Source organism: Primulina eburnea, chromosome 1 (genome assembly GCF_022965805.1).
Source record: "Primulina eburnea isolate SZY01 chromosome 1, ASM2296580v1, whole genome shotgun sequence".
NCBI lineage: Eukaryota > Viridiplantae > Streptophyta > Magnoliopsida > Lamiales > Gesneriaceae > Primulina > Primulina eburnea.
In genome coordinates this window covers 10362244-10379355 of record NC_133101.1, presented here as the reverse complement: position 1 = coordinate 10379355, position 17112 = coordinate 10362244, and the positions used below count along the sequence as shown (strand labels likewise).

The 17112-nt window shown below is 32.9% G+C and overlaps 1 pseudogene; it reads right to left on the bottom strand.

Moving 5' to 3' along the window:
* Positions 1-2320: 2320 nt before the first annotated feature.
* Positions 2321-10509, bottom strand: LOC140803826 (uncharacterized; annotated as a pseudogene).
* Positions 10510-17112: the final 6603 nt, after the last annotated feature.

Genomic DNA, 17112 nt, shown 5'->3' with positions numbered 1-17112 from the left:
CGCTAGTAGCGACAGTTTATTACAACTGTCGCTATTGGCGCCGGATTTTAACAAAACCGCCGCTAAACGTGACGCCCAGCTGGCTACAGGAGCCCATGTTACCCTGCACCCTTGGGTGCAGGGTAACAACCCTCTATATATATATATATATATATATATATATATATATATATATATATATATATATATATATATATATATATATATATATATATATAATTGAAGAGAACCTCCTCTTCAAAAAGATTCAATTCTTGGCCTCCGCTATGAACTTCGCAATGTCAAGCAATGCAACCTCGAACACCTCAATCAATACAATACAAAATTATCAAAAAGTACCAAAACCAAAAAGTGCCAAACAACCCACAATTAGGTCAATGATCTCCTTACTTAGCATTGCTCGGGTTCCATAACATAGCTCTGGGATCCTCCCACATTCATGAGACATAATTTTTATTAAAACTTTAAATTTGATTCAAATTTCCAATAATCCCTCACATGAATGAAAATTGATACAAATCTTGGTGACAAAGTTCTACAGTTGAATCCTGCATAGGATAGGTAGGTGTTACCCTTTGAACCTTCCCTCATTAAATATATTTTCTTTGCTAGCTGACCAGTAGACATGATGTCCTTGAACTGTTCTGTCGTTTATGTAAATTAAGATATACTTCACACAAGACTCTCCATGGTACTATTCATTTCTCATGATTGTGTTCGTTTTGGTCATAAACACACGCCTGGTTCTGCGAGAGGGTGTAGAATTGAGCCTTACAATTCTTTCGAAACTGCCTCACTTCTCTCTCACATAGGTGATTCTATATTCTTCTCATCAGAATCATTAAAAGTCATAAGCTCATCCTCAACATTCACTGATTCATAAGGAATGGACTAGGGATTGTTGCGACTTTGATTGTTGCACTCCCAAGAGCAGGTTGTCCACACAAGTAGTATAATTCGGTGAGTCCGAATATCGTATCCACAGGGAAACTAAGGTAATTACAAGTCCACTACAATGTCTTTTTGTTTTTGTATTTGTTTTTATTTCTTTTTAATTTTAATTGTTTGAATCTTTAATGGGTAAATTTTAATTGTTCAAATTTTAATTTAAGTAGTTGAGATTAAAGGATCCACTCTTTGTATTTTAATAAAGTTAACATTAACGAACAATATTGAAATCCACTTAATAAAATGGTTCCAATATATTAAATAATCATATTTATATTATGTTATAAATTATTATCTTATAAGTATATAATATATACCAAAACTTATAAATGTGGTCAAGTATTTATTGTGCTATATATATTTGTAAACACTAAATCAAGGTTCCCACTTTAAATGGTTGGTAAAACCAAACAAACATTTAAATGGTACCAATAAATTAATACTATGATATATTCATATATAATAAATCAAGGAATCGAAGTTAAATGGTTGGTAAAACCAAACTAGCATTTAAATGGTTCCAAGAATTTAATATTATAATATATTTATATATAATAAATCAATGCATCCACTTTAAATAGTTGGTAATACCAAACTAACATTTAAATGGTTCCAAGAATTTAGTGTAACATATAGCAACAATAAATCAAAACTCCCACTTATAAGTAGGGTATAAAAATGCTTAAAGAAATAAATATAACATAAACAATAAATAATGATTAAATAATATAAAATATAGATTCTTATCTTTTAATAACCTTAATATCATGCCAAGAGTTTCACATTATCATCTCAACTTTAGGAAGTTAGCTATTCATTATTCAAAGTGTAAAACTTTGAATATGAAATTAACATACTAATTATATTTAAATGAAGAAATAAAAGAAAAATATAGAGAGAAATATTATGAACTCAAAGATTTGTTCATAGAATGAGGGATATCTCAATACATTACAATGCACCCTATTTATATCCAAATTTGGGGAGACAACCACAAATAAAAGATTATTTTTTACACATAAGTCTTCATTGGTGTTCCAAGAAATTAATATTATATTACACATCACTTTTGAAAATCTTCTTCTCCGAATTTGCTTCTTCACATAAAAAGAAACATGTGGATAATTGAGTTGTCTAGTTGTGGTATTTTTTTCAAACAATTTGACCAAGTAATTTGAGAGATATGATCAAAATACTAGAACATGGTAAAACTGCCACTCCTTTGGTAACTTTATTTGTTGCTTAATTTGATTCCAATTGTGAGAGGATTTTTATCTCATGCTTGTCAACAATATTGTAGATATTATAATCAACTTTCTACAGGTCCAAGAATCATCTTAATCCCATTTGCAACGCCAAGGTTATTCTTGCTTTATCGTACCTGTAAAAAATAGTAAAAACTTATAATTACACAACAACTTATATTTTATACAATTTATTATAAAACATATAATATTTAAACATTTAATAAAACAAAAACTCTATATTTATATTATAAAACATTTAATTAATATACAATTTTTTATCTTTATCACACTCCCCAACCAGCTTATTGCTAATCCCTAGCAATTTAAGCGTTAATAACAATACAAAACATATTGATTAATTTAAATAGAAATGTAATCAAAACTATCTAAGTGTTTAAATTAAATTTGAAAACAGTCAAAGTTATATCAAGATCATCATAATTATAATTTATGAAATAATTTGAGATGATCAATTCAATGGTTATTTCAGGTAGTTAAATATACACGTCCTTAAAAAATTCCTAGTAAGAGTCTCAACTCCATATCCTCACATGTTAATAAATGTTTCAATTTATGGCAACGATTTCTCTCATGGAGTTGGAATACAGATAAATGCTCAGGAAAATGGTTTACAGAATGCAGACAGACAAACGAGCCAAACTAATCAAAAGATAGAAAATCCATTGATTTAAAATCTAGTTGTTCTTATTATATATTTTTTTCTGATATTTTTTTTTTCATGACATTATGGAATCTGACTAAGTTTATGCTTCTTGACCACATATTTATTTAATTTGTACAATAAATTTCTCTCTTTTTTTATGAGAGATATATGGGTCGTAGCATATAACTTAAAAATTACATAGATTTTCAATATCTTTCTTTTTGTATTTTTCTCCTTTTTTTCTTTTTTTTTCAAGAAATATCATTTTTTTTTCAAAATAAGAACTCGAGATCTAAACAATAGATAATCTCTTTCATGATCAATAAAGGCTCGAAAGCTGTTTTCTCAGTCCTCTCCACTCACTCAAAAAATATTTGTGAGTTTAAAATTTTAGTCACTCTTCTAAGGTATAACTTGAGCCATATATTTTAATACCTGATTTTATCACAATGATTAATCACTCAAAAAGATTTCATAAATCATATTTTTATATTGATCAGAATATTAAAATTGATCTTTTTTCAAATAAAAGTTTAAACATTCTTAAATAGATTAATGCATGTTCTAATTTAAATCTTTCAATATGTAATATATGACATTTTTGCAAAATTACTAAGATTCAAACAATAAACATGGTTTTATTTTAAAATAATATTTATTTATTTTTTTAAAATTTGTTTTTTTTTAATTTGTTCTTCCCCCAATCAGAATATGACATTGTCCCTAATGTCAAAATAGCTATTAATAAAGAGTACATAATGAAAGAGATATCACCTGGAATTTTATTGAAGATAACAAACTGAAACAAACGCAAACCAATCCACGACTTTTGAATTAATGATCCAACTTTCTTTTCTTACTGCTTGATTGCGACCAATTGATATTTGTTATCATCGGATCAAGCTTATGAACAAAAGCTTCCAAATCATCAATTAATTGGTCGGCAGTCGAAGCACAGATGAGCATCCGTCGTGAATTTTCTGAAATGAAATTTTGTTCCACAGCTTTATCAAGAAATGTCAACAAACTGTCATAATAATTATTGATAGTCAACAAGCCCACAGGTTTATTATGGATATTAAGTTGTGCCTAAGAAACAGTGTGAAAATTTCTTCTAATGTACCAAAACCACCTGGTAGTGCGATAAAAGCATCAGAATTTTCAATCATTTGGGTGATTCTTTCATACATAGAAGAAACTTTTAATTCCTCCCCAATCGTAACACCTGTAATATTTCCTTCAGCTAAAGCTGTAGGAATAATACCCAAAATCTGACTACCTCTAAGATGAGCAGATGTTGAAACAGGTCTCATTAACCCAATATTACCTCCCCCATATACCAAGTGAATTTTTCTCTCAGCCAATATCTTTCCAAGATTATTCGCTGCTTCTACAAACACTTCATTTTTTTCCAGGACTCGACCCACAAAATACACAAATATTTTTCAATGTTTGTGCAGATGATCCAGCCATGTTTTTACTTTCTTTTTTTTCTGCGAAAATAGAGAGAAAGATGAGAGATTTTATAGGGGTAATATGTTATCATGACAAAACTATGGGTCACAACTGTAAACAGAATAAATAGTAAAAACAATAATGACACACATGCATATAAACAGTAGTGTTATTGTGGCTCACAATTTTCCTCTGGTTTTACGTCCAGAAACGGCTTCAACGCCTTCTATGAGTCGAGGATATGTTTTCCATCCAATTTTCTTATAAATTGACAAACAGTGTCTTTTTTAGTCGGATTCCCAAGACTATGACGCTCATCTTGGAATTGTTTCCATAAACAGAGAAGTTCAATATGCACATGTCCACTAGAATGCATCTCAAGAGTCAATAAGATGTTATCTAAAGGCTTCTTACTCAGCACATTCTTAATTAAACCAATTTTATCTTCTCCGTTATTGGAAACACATCCCAAAGATCTGTATCGTTTGTCACAAGTCCATCTTGCACACTTATGACAAACCCCTAAACTTTTGACCCTTCGTTTTTTCGTATAAGTGCTTTTTCCTAATCCAGGCAAATACCGAATGAGCAATGATTGTGGAACTTCTCCTCCTAATCGGACATTAGCTTCTATTACAAACGAATATCTTCTGGAATTCCTTTTTGCACTAGCAATCTCAATCTTTCACACCTACCTGCATAAATTTTTCTTAGAACATTTTCAGAAATAGAGGGAAAATATTTACAAATTTTTGAGAGAATTTCATCCATTTTGAAAAGAAATGAAATGATTTTTTTTATTTTTGTATCTTTAATTGTGAGAAACTAATTTAACCGACTATGAGAGTCACGGAGTACCGTTATCCGCCATTTAACCGAGAAAATAAAAAGATTACGAGAACCTGAAATAAAAACAAACAAACTTAAATGCAACACCAAAAAAATAAAAAAAATCAAGGATCAGAAGGGGAAATAAATCTTTCTTGAAAGATTCTATTTTCTAAAAATGGTTTAAGCCTTTGTCCATTTACTTTAAAAACATCATCATTTTTAGGATTTTCAATATCCACAACTCCATAAAGATACACATGCTTTACAACATATGGGCATGTCCATCTTGATCGTAATTTTCCTGGGAATATGTGAAGTCGAGAATATAAAGCAAAACATTTTTACCAATCTCAAAATATTTTCTAAGAAATGTTTTATCATGAAATGATTTGATTTTTGCTTTATAAATCCTTGAATTATCATACACGTCATTTCTGAGTTCATCAAGTTCATTAAGTTGCAATTTACACAATTTGTTGGCATCATCCATGCTTGAATTTAAAGTTTTGATCGCCCAATAAGCTTTATGTTCCAATTTCACAGGCAAATGACAATGTTTTCCATAAACCAACTTATAGGGAGACATATTCAATGATGTTTTAAAAGTTGTTCGATATGCCCAAAGTGCATCATTAAGTTGCAGAGATCAATCTTTTCTATTTGAGTCAACAGTTTTTTCCAAAATTTGCTTTATCTTCTCCCTATTAGCTAATTCAACTTGTCCATTTGTTTGAGGATGATAAGGAGTAGTTACTTTATGAGTAATACCATATTTTTTCATTAATGAAGCAAATGGTTTATTAACAAAGTGAGTTTCTCCATCACTTATCATGGCTCGAGGAATTCCAAATCTACTAAAAATATTTTCTTTTAAAAATTTGATGACAATTTTATGATCATTTGTTCGACATGGAATTGCCTCTATCCATTTGAAAACATAATCAACTGCAACTAAAATATACAAGTATCCAAACGACGGTGGAAAAGGTCCCATAAAATCTATTCCCCAACGATCAAAGATTTCAATTTCAATAATATGATTCAAGGCATCATTTTTCTTTTTGAAATCGCACCCAATTTTTGACAATTTTGACAGATCTTGCAGATTTCGTTGGTGTTTTTAAACAAAGTGAGCAATAAAATCCACACTGCAAGATTTTTGCAGCCGTTTTCTTTGAAGAAAATGTCATCTGCATGCTTCTGAATGACAAAATTTAATGACACTAATTACCTCATTGTCGTGTATGCAACGTCGAAAAATTTGATCTGGACAATACTTGAATAGATACGGATCATCCCAATAAAAGTTTTTTACCTCATTCAAAAAATTTCTTTTATCTTGGGAACTCCATTGCGGTGGCATTTTTCCTGTCACAAGAAAATTTATTATGTTAGCAAACCAAGGTGTAGTAGCAACTGAAAATAGATGTTCATCAAGAAAATTATTGTTAATTGGCGTCATTTCAAAAGATGATCCTGTTACTAGTCTCGATAAATGATCGACTACGACATTCTCGGTTCCTTTTTTATCTTTGATCACAATGTCAAATTCTTGGAGCAACAAAATCCATCGTATCAGTCGTGGCTTTGCATCCTGTTTGGTCAACAAATATCTAATAGCAGAATGATCAGTAAACACAATAGTCGTTGATCCAATCAAATAAGAACGAAATTTATCTAATGCAAATATTACAGCAAGTAGTTCTTTTTCAGTTGTGGAGTAATTCATTTGAGCATTGTTTAAAGTTCTACTTGCATAATATATCACATAAGGCTTACCGTTTCTTCTTTGACCCAGTACTACACCGACTGCATAATCACTCGCATCGCACATGATTTCAAATGGTAAAGACTAATCAGGAGGTTGCATGATGTAGCTGATGTTAAATGTCGAATGATTTTATCAAAAGCATTTTGACATTCTTGAGTCCACTCAAATGCAGTATCTTTTGTTAAGAGGTTACAAATGGGTTTAGAGATTGAACTAAAGTCCTTTATAAACCTCCTATAAAATACAGCATGTCTCAAAAATGAGCGAATTTCTTTAATAGTTTTTGGAGGGGGTAAATTTGCAATGACATCAACTTTGGCTTTATCAACTTCAATTCCATGAGATTACACGACATGTCCCAGAACAATCCCAGAAATAATCATGTAATGACTTTTTTCCCAATTTAAAATAAGACATTTTTCCTCGCATCTGTTTAAAACTTTTTCCAAATTTTCAAGACAATTATCAAATGTATTTCCAAAAACAGTTAAATCATCCATGAAAATCTCCAAACAATTTTCAACCATGTCGCAAAAAATGCTTAGCATACATCTTTGAAATGTTGCTGGGGCATTGCATAAACCAAATGGCATCCTTCTGAATGCAAATGTTCCAAAAGGACATGTGAATATAGTTTTTTCTTGATCTTCGAGTGCAATGGGAATTTGATAATAGCCTGAATATCCGTCAAGAAAACAGTAGTAGGGATGTCCTGCTACTCTTTCTAAGATTTGATCCAAAAATGGTAATGGAAAATGATCTTTTCTAGAGGCGTCATTTAATTTTCTATAATCAATACACATCCGCCAACTAGATGGGACTCGACTTGTTAACAATTCACCTTTTTCATTTTTTATCACTGTGATGCCAGATTTTTTTGGAACTACTTGCATTGGACTTACCCACTTACTATCAGAAATAGGATAGATAATTCCAACATCAAGTAGTTTGAGAATTTCAGTTTTCACAACATCTTTCATGTGTGGATTTAATCTCCTTTGTTGTTGTTGAGATGTTTTAGCATTTTCTTCAAAATGAATTTTGTGTGTGCAAATTAGTGGATTAATGTCCTTGAGATCTTTTAGTGTCCAACCAATTGCATTTTTATGTCTTTTACGCATATCAACTAATTTACCTTTTTCATCACTTGCTAGTTTGGAAGAAATTACCACTGGATATGTTTCATCTTCTTCAAGAAATGCATACTTCAATTCTTCTGTCAATGGTTTTAACTCCAATATTGGTGGTTCGTCTTTGTTCTCATATTTTGCATCAAATTATTTCTCTGATCCTGGTAACGAGTGATACCTGTAAAAATCGTCAAGATCAATTTCAATATTTTCTTTAACAGTTTCAATTGAACAAATATCTAATTGATCACGAGTATTCCTTTCTTGAATGTTTTCTTCCACAAGAGTTTCAATAAGATTTTCATCTTCACTTTCATCTCCTTTATCATGTGGTTGCTTACAAAGATTAAAAACATTGAGCTCCAAGGTCATGTTACCAAATGACAACTTCATTATTCCATTCCTGCAATTTATAAGAGCATTAGAAGTTGCTAAAAATGGATGACCTAAAATTACAGGAATTGCATTACAAGCTTCGATAGGTTGTGTATTTAAAACTATGAAATCGACAGGATATACAAAGTTATCAACTTGGACCAACACGTCTTCTACCATACCTCTTGGCACTTTAACAGATCTATCAGCAAGTAAAAGTGTTACCGAAGTAGGTTTTAACTCGCCTAGTTGAGTTCTTGATAAACTGAATATGGAAGTAAATTTACACTAGCTCCAAGGTCAAGCAAGGCTTTTTTAATCTTTCGTTCTCCAATAATACAAGAAATAGTAGGGCAACCAGAGTCTTTGTATTTCAAAGCATTATTATTTTGAATGATTTCACTTACTTGTTCGGCTAAAAATGCTTTCTTTTTCACATTCAATTTTCTTTTCACAGTGCACAAGTCTTTCAAAAATTTGGCATATGATGGTACCTGTTTTATTGCATCTAATAAAGGAATATTAACTTTTACTTGTTTAAAAATATCATATATATCAGAATTCAAATTTGATTTTTTTGTATTTTTCAATGCATGAGGGAATGGTGGTGACACTGTATGTTGAACCTCCTCTTCGCAAGTTATGGATTCCACTTCCTTACCCTTTGGAGTTGATTTATCATCATCTTCACAAGGTTCAAGAATGGATTTTTCCACAACCTTACCACTTCGAAGGGTAATAGCAGATTTTACCTGATCCATCGGTTGAGTTCCAGAAGTTCCAGTTTGTGAATGATGATCCTTGGGATTAGGCAGAGGTTGTGAAGGAAATTTACCTTTTTCATGAACATTAAGTGCATATGCAAATTTTGCAAGAGTATCTTTCAAATCTGTCATGGTTTGAGCAGTTTGAGTATTGATAGACTCTTGCTTTGCAATGAAAGAATTCAATGTATCTTCCAAATTTCTTTTAGGTGGAGGAACATAAGGTGTATAATTTTGAAAATTTTGTTGATTTTGGAAATGTGGTTGTGAAAATTGTGCAGCATTATCATTCCTCCAACTAAAATTTTGATGATTCGCCAACCTAGATTGTAATTTTGAGAAAATGGTTCAAAATTTGGCCTTTTGAAATTGTTCAAAACATTGGCTTGTTCATGGAGACATTCTTTAAAAGATGGCAAAGTGAGACAATCTTTTGTAAAATGATCACTTGTATCACAGATGTGACACGCAATTTCTTGAACAGATTTTAATTGACCATTCTTTTTCAATTCAAGTGCCTCAACTTTTCTTGCCAAAGGGTAAATCTAGCTTGAAGATCATGTTCATCTTTGAGAGTGTACATACCTCCACCAGATGTAGGAGATTGAATCTTGTTTGATGGTTCGATTGTACCTATAGTGTCCCAATTTTGAGCATTTTCAGCTAATGAATCGAGATACTCAATTGCCTCGTTTGGATCTTTATCTTCAAATGTTCCATTACACATAAATTCAACCATTTGCCTATCTTTAGGTGTTAAGCCTTCATAAAATTGAGAAACAACTCTCCAAATTTCAAAACCATGATGTGAACAAAGATTAAGCAATTCTTTGTATCTATCCCAACACTGATAAAAAGTTTTTCCTTGTTTTTGAGTGAAAGTGATGATTTGCCTTTTGAAAGAATTTGTTCTATGAGATGGAAAAAACTTTTTCAAAAATTGTTGTTGCAATTCATCCCAAGTTCGAATGGATCTCGATCTAAGATTTTGTAGCCAAGTTTTTGCTTTATCTTTTAAAGAAAAAGGAAAAAGCTTAAGTCGAATGGTGTTCATGCTACAATTTAGATCACTATATGTGTTGCACACTTCTTCAAACTCTCGTAAATGCATGTATGGATTTTCAGAATCTAAGCCATGAAAATTGGGTAAAAGTTGGATAATACCAGGCTTAAAATTGAAATGAGATGCATCAGAGGGAAAAACTAGACATGAAGGTGCACTAGTACGTGTAGGATTCATGTAATCTCTAAGTGTTCTTCGTCTATCATGATCATGTTGAGATTGAATTTCATCTTGATTTTCTTGGATAGGTTCTTCCGCCATGTTTTGTAAAAATAAAGGGTTATTTCGAATGAGTCGGCCACTAAGTGTACGTGACTAAATGCTCATGCAAATTCAAAAGAATAAAAACACACAAAAGCAATAAAAATTCAAATAAATAAAATAAACTATAAACAAAATTAAATAGACTTGAAATTAAATTATACTTCTCCGGCAACGACGTTAAAAACTTGTTGCGACTTTGATTGTTGCACTCCCAAGAGCAGGTTGTCCACACAAGTAGTATAATTCGGTGAGTCCGAATATCGTATCCACAGGGAAGCTAAGGTAATTACAAGTCCACTACAATGTCTTTTTGTTTTTGTTTTTGTTTTTATTTCTTTTAATTTTAATTGTTTGAATCTTTAATGGGTAAATTTTAATTGTTCAAATTTTAATTTAAGTAGTTGAGATTAAAGGATCCACTCTTGGTATTTTAATAAAGTTAACATTAACGAACAATATTGAAATCCACTTAATAAAATAGTTCCAATATATTAAATAATCATATTTATATTATGTTATTAATTATTATCTTATAAGTATATAATATATACCAAAACTTATAAATGTGGTCAAGTATTTATTGTGTTATATATATTTGTAAACACTAAATCAAAGTTCCCACTGTAAATGGTTGGTAAAACCAAACAAACATTTAAATGGTACCAATAAATTAATACTATGATATATTCATATATAATAAATCAAGTAATCCAAGTTAAATGGTTGGTAAAATCAAACTAGCATTTAAATGGTTCCAAGAATTTAATATTATAATATATTTATATATAATAAATCAACGCATCCACTTTAAATGGTTGGTTATACCAAACTAACATTTAAATGGTTCCAAGAATTTAATGTAACATATAGCAACAATAAATCAAAACTCCCACTTATAAGTAGGGTATAAAAATACTTAAAGAAATAAATATAACATAAACAATAAATAATGATTAAATAATATAAAACATAGATTCTTACCTTTTAATAACCTTATTATCATGCCAAGAGTTTCACATTATTATCTCAACTTTAAGAAGTTAGCTATTCATTATTCAAAGTGTAAAACTTTGAATATGAAATTAACATACTAATTATATTTAAATGAAGAAATAAAAGAAAAATATAGAGAGAAATATTATGAACTTAAAGATTTGTTCATAGAATGAGGGATATCTCAATACATTACAATGCACCTCTATTTATAGCCAAATTTGGGGAGACAACCACAAATAAAATATTATTTTTTACACATAAGTCTTCATTGGTGTTCTAAGAAATTAATATTATATTACACATCACTTTTGAAAATCTTCTTCTCCGAATTTGCTTCTCCACATAAAAAGAAACATATGGATAATTGAGTTGTCTAGTTGAGGTATTTTTTTCAAACCATTTGACTAAGTAATTTGAGAGATATGATCAAAATACTAGGACATGGTAAAACTGACACTCCTTTGGTAACTTTATTTGTTGCTTAATTTGATCCCAATTGTGAGAGGATTTTTATCTCATGCTTGTCAACAATATTGTTGATATTATAATCAACTTTCTACAGGTCCAAGAATCATCTTAATCTCATTTGCAACGCCAAGGTTATTCTTGTTTTATCGTACCTGTAAAAAATAGTAAAAACTTATAATTACACAACAACTTATATTGTATATAATTTATTATAAAACATATAATATTTAAACATTTAATAAAACAAAAACTCTATATTTATATTATAAAACATTTAATTAATATACAATTTTTTATCTTTATCAGGATAACCCCCACAGTGATGTACCAAATTAGTGCAATTAGGTTGTCCTATTGAACCTAGTTCTTGAGGATCTTCAGTCAGCGTAGGTTGAGTTTTCCTTCACAACAATTTATTCTATAGGCTTGAGCCTCATTCACCTAGACATTTTCGCAACTAACTCTATGTTTAATCCCTTGGTTAGGGGATCCGCTATATTATCCTTCGACTTTACATAGTCAACAGAGATTGAAGGGAAATAATAATTCCAAATTTAATTGATATATTTCTTGATTTAAAATATTTCCCTAATATTATTTTTACTTGCTAATTTAATTAAGTATAATATTTAATGTGATTTTGTCTTTTTAAGAAATTGAGATAATTATGGAAATATATATTCTAGATATGATATTATTATAAAGAGTTAATGAGATATGATACCACTTGTAAGGATTATGTTGTTCGACAGATACAAAAAATAATAAAAATATCAGAATAAGATGTAAAATAGTGAATTTGTGTTTAATCAGAATTAAGTGTTTTGTCAGATGTTACAACATCTCAAACAACATGCAGCGGAATATTATATTTTGTAACACAAATTGACTTTAAATAAATAGATGGATTTGCACAAGTATAATACTTGTGCGTGCCTTATGGAAAAACTAAATCACTAGAAAATCAAATCGTTTACACAAAAACCTATCACTAGTGATTTTCACAAAAATCAATTTCTTCAACAAGTTGAGAAAACAAATGATTTCTAAAACAAATAACCAGAATAAAAACTTAATCAAGAAAGCAAAACGTGATGCCAAAAGAGAATCCACGAAAACAGACTTCAGTCAAATTCTTCACAGATGTTGTCTGTAGATGTTCCCAACATTCAAGACAACACGCGATCACCACTCTTCACAAACAACGTGTCCCTTGAATAGTATTTTTTCTGAAATTCTCAACGTGCACACGTGCGTGAATTATTGACCGATGAAGAGTTCGCCCAATGAAGTCCTTGGACTCTTATTTATAGATGTAGACTTTTTCTCCACAAAGAAACCTATTTCATAAGGAAAGTAGAGTTTTATTATAAATAAACTCTATTTAAACATTGATATCATATCTCATTAAATCTTTATAATAAAAATCATATCTAGAATATATATTTCCATAATTATATCGTTATCTTAGAAAGGCAAAATCACATGAAATATTATACTCAATTAAATTAGTAAGGAAAAATAATATTAGGGAAATATTTTAAATAAAAAATATATCAATTAAATTCGGAATTATTATTTCTCTTCAATATCCTCTTTTTTGCTTTCTTGGACTAAATGATCAGATCAAACAAAATGAGATCAACTCCATTTATCTTTGTTTAGCTCACATCAACTCCCCCTGAGTTAGAGAACTTTTCTCCCCCTGAATAAAATAAAGTTAGTACGAGTGTTATTAGAATTGTTGGCAACACTTGAGACAACACCTTCACCATTTCATTAACAATTTATAAAACCTAATAAGAAACATCAGCAAAATAAGATCATAACCAGAAAGAAAACAACATAAAGCAAAAACACTTTAAACTCCATCATCTCCTCCATCCTCCTCTTCATCATCATCCTCATCCTCATCTCATCCTCATCGTCATAATCCTTGGTCCCAGATGGACCAGCCTTTGTTTGATCATCATCATCTCCCCCTTTTTTATCCAGAAAAGACCGCTACTTCCAAAAATAGCCGAAAGTTTCTAGCCATAGCTTCATAGTAGACAGTGTCTGTCTTGGCTTGCTCAATCATTTGCATGGCATGATCAATAGTAGCCTTGGCTTGCTCAACATTTGCCACAGCGTGATCAATAAGGGCGTGAGCATCTGGGACAGAGATCATGATGTAATCAGTAGCCATTTGAGGAGCATGAGGGTTGCGCGGTCCAGTAGGTGCTGTAGAAGCATAACTGGGCTCAGTTTAAGGAAGATCAACCTTCCTATTTCTCTTGAAAAGAGCAACCGATCTTCAGCAGTTCACTGGTATCTGTGGATGGTTCTGTGATGTCCTTAATAAACCCTGTGAGTCCAAGATACCGTAAATTAGAGAGGGAAACGACAGCTTGGAGGATTTCATCCCTCCATCAGCAAAATGCATCACTGTCTTGAAGACAAGCCTTCCGAAGCTCAAAGTGCAATTCCCAACTGCAAACAATGTGAGGGCCTGAGACTTTGTGACCACCGTGGTGTTGATGGTTGGGGTCCAATTGCGGATAGCGACCTTGTGAAGGACTGAGTATAGGGACGTAAGATTAGCAGCCGAGACTTTATCTGGATAGGTAGGGAACTGGCGAACCAATCCACCAGTCAGGACAAAAATCACTTCATTAAGGTCCTGTTGAGGTCCTTCATCAATTTCAGGTGTGCTGTAGTGAGCATTAATGATGACTTGAGGATTGAAATTGTACACCCTGTTGCGCACAAAAATTCGACCAAATTTAGGTGATCTTGCATCTTCTACACTGGATGAAATGTTGGCATAGAATTTCAGTACAGGATTGCGACAGAATGGTAAAACAGCAGTCACTGTAGACAGCATTCCTCGTGACTTGAGGAACTAGATCAAATTGTTCCTGGAGAAGGCTTCCATGTCAATATTACGTTCTTAAACAAAGACCCTAGTAGAGTAAACAGACCATTGTGAGAACGACACTTCAGTATAGAACTTGGTGTTGAAGCTTCTGTCCACATCATAATCAGTGAGATCGGTGTTGTCCTCAGTATGGGCAACATCCTGTTCAGCAGGCTCCTTGTCATCAGAAGCAACATCTTCTTTGGCAGCATTGTCAGCAGAACTGATAGATTCAGGAGAACTTTCAGATTTGTAGGGAGCAACAGGGACAGCAGACGCGTCAGCTTTTTGATTTTTCAAGTTGGCCATAAATTGGGCCAACGTGATTTCCTCTTCAGTAGATGGTGTGGGCTTTCGTGGAGGAACAGGGGGTGCGTCCTCATCAGATTCAGTGGCTTCACTGGACGATGTATGACTGGTCTCAGATGGAGGGACGGTGACGGCATGTTCATCAGTCAGAGGGCTTTTCTCCTTTGCGGGTTCAACCTTCTTACGAGCCACAAGTTCATAATCGCCGTCATCCGAGTCATCTCTCGAGGTTTCTGCCGGATCAATCAACGATGGGCGAGTGGAGGGCTGCCCCTTGTAGCGAAATCTCTTGCCTGGTGTGAGATCGGGGTTATACCCAGCTTGTCTTTGATCGGCATACATGGGGGCGTGGATGATCAAAAACATGGATTATTGGCGGATTGTCAAGATCAATCGCATTTCCTGGCTCGCCTAGGAGAATGATTTCCAGTGGCGTGGGTTGTTTAGTAACAGGGACAATTTCCATAGGAGAAGCTTCCATAGATGTTGTTGGGGATGTTGGCTCTGTGGGGACAACATCATCCGTGTGACCCATTTCACTCCGGATATCTTGGGGATCAAAACCATTTCCTGTCATTGATTGTAAATTGAAAGTTAAGTGATGACAGTAGAAGGAAATTACGGAGAGAAAAGAGAAATCGCAAGTGTAGTATTTTTTCGAGTGATTTCAGAACAGTAAGAATGCGGATGGTTTGAGTTAAGCGGTGTAAAGTAAGAGGATAATCATGAAATCACAGTGCAACGGTAATATAATTCAGTAACTTGCAACGGTAAAGAAAGAGGATAATCAACGATGTCAAGTTACTGAATTATATTACCGTTGCACTGTGATTTCATGATTATCCTCTTGCTTTACACCTCTTAACTCAAACCATCTGCATTCTTACTGTTCTGAAAACCCTCGAAAAAAACTACACTTGCGATTTCTCTTTTCTCTCCGTAATTTCCTTCTACTGTCATCACTTAACTTTCGATTTACAATCAATGACAGGAAAGGGTTTTGATCCCCAAGATATCCGGAGTGAAATGGGTCACACGGATGATGTGTAACATCTATGGAAGCTTCTCCTATGGAAATCGTCCATGTTGCTGAACAACCCACGCCACTGAAAATCATTCTCCCAGGCGAGCCAGGAAATGCGATTGATCTTGACAATCCGCCAATAATCCAGGTTTTTGATCCTTCACGCACCCATGTATGCCGATCAAAGAGACAAGCTGGGTATAACCCCGATCTCACACCAGGCAAGAGATTTCGCTACAAGGGGCAGCCCTCCATTTGCCCATCATTGATTGATCCGATAGAAACCTCGGGAGATGACTCGAATGATGGCGATTATGAACTTGTGGCTCGTAAGAAGGTTGAACCCGCAAAGGAGAAAAGCCCTCTGACTGATGAACCTGCCGTCACTATCCCTCCATCTAAGGCCAGTAATACATCGTCCAGTGAAGCCACTGAATCTGATGAGGATGCACCCCCTGTTCCTCCACGAAAGCCCTCACCATCTACTGAACCCAATTTATGGCCAACTTGAAAAATCAAAAAACTGACGCGTCTGTTGTCCCTGTTTTTCCTCACAAATCTGAAAGTTCTCCTGAATCTATCAGTTCTACTGAAAATGCTGCCAAAGAAGATGTTGCTTCTGAGGACAATGAGCCTGCTGAACAGGATGTGGCCTATACTGAGGACAACAACGAACTCACTGATTATGATGTGGACAGAAGCTTCAACACCAAGTTCTATACTGAAGCGTCATTTTCACAATGGCCGTCTACTCTACTAGGGCCTTTGTTGAAAAACGTAATATTGACATGGAAGCCTTCTCCAGAAACAATTTGATCCAGTTCCTCAAGTCACGAGCAATGCTATCTACGGTGACTGTTGTTTTATCATTCTGCCGCAAGCATGTAATGGAATTCTATGCAAA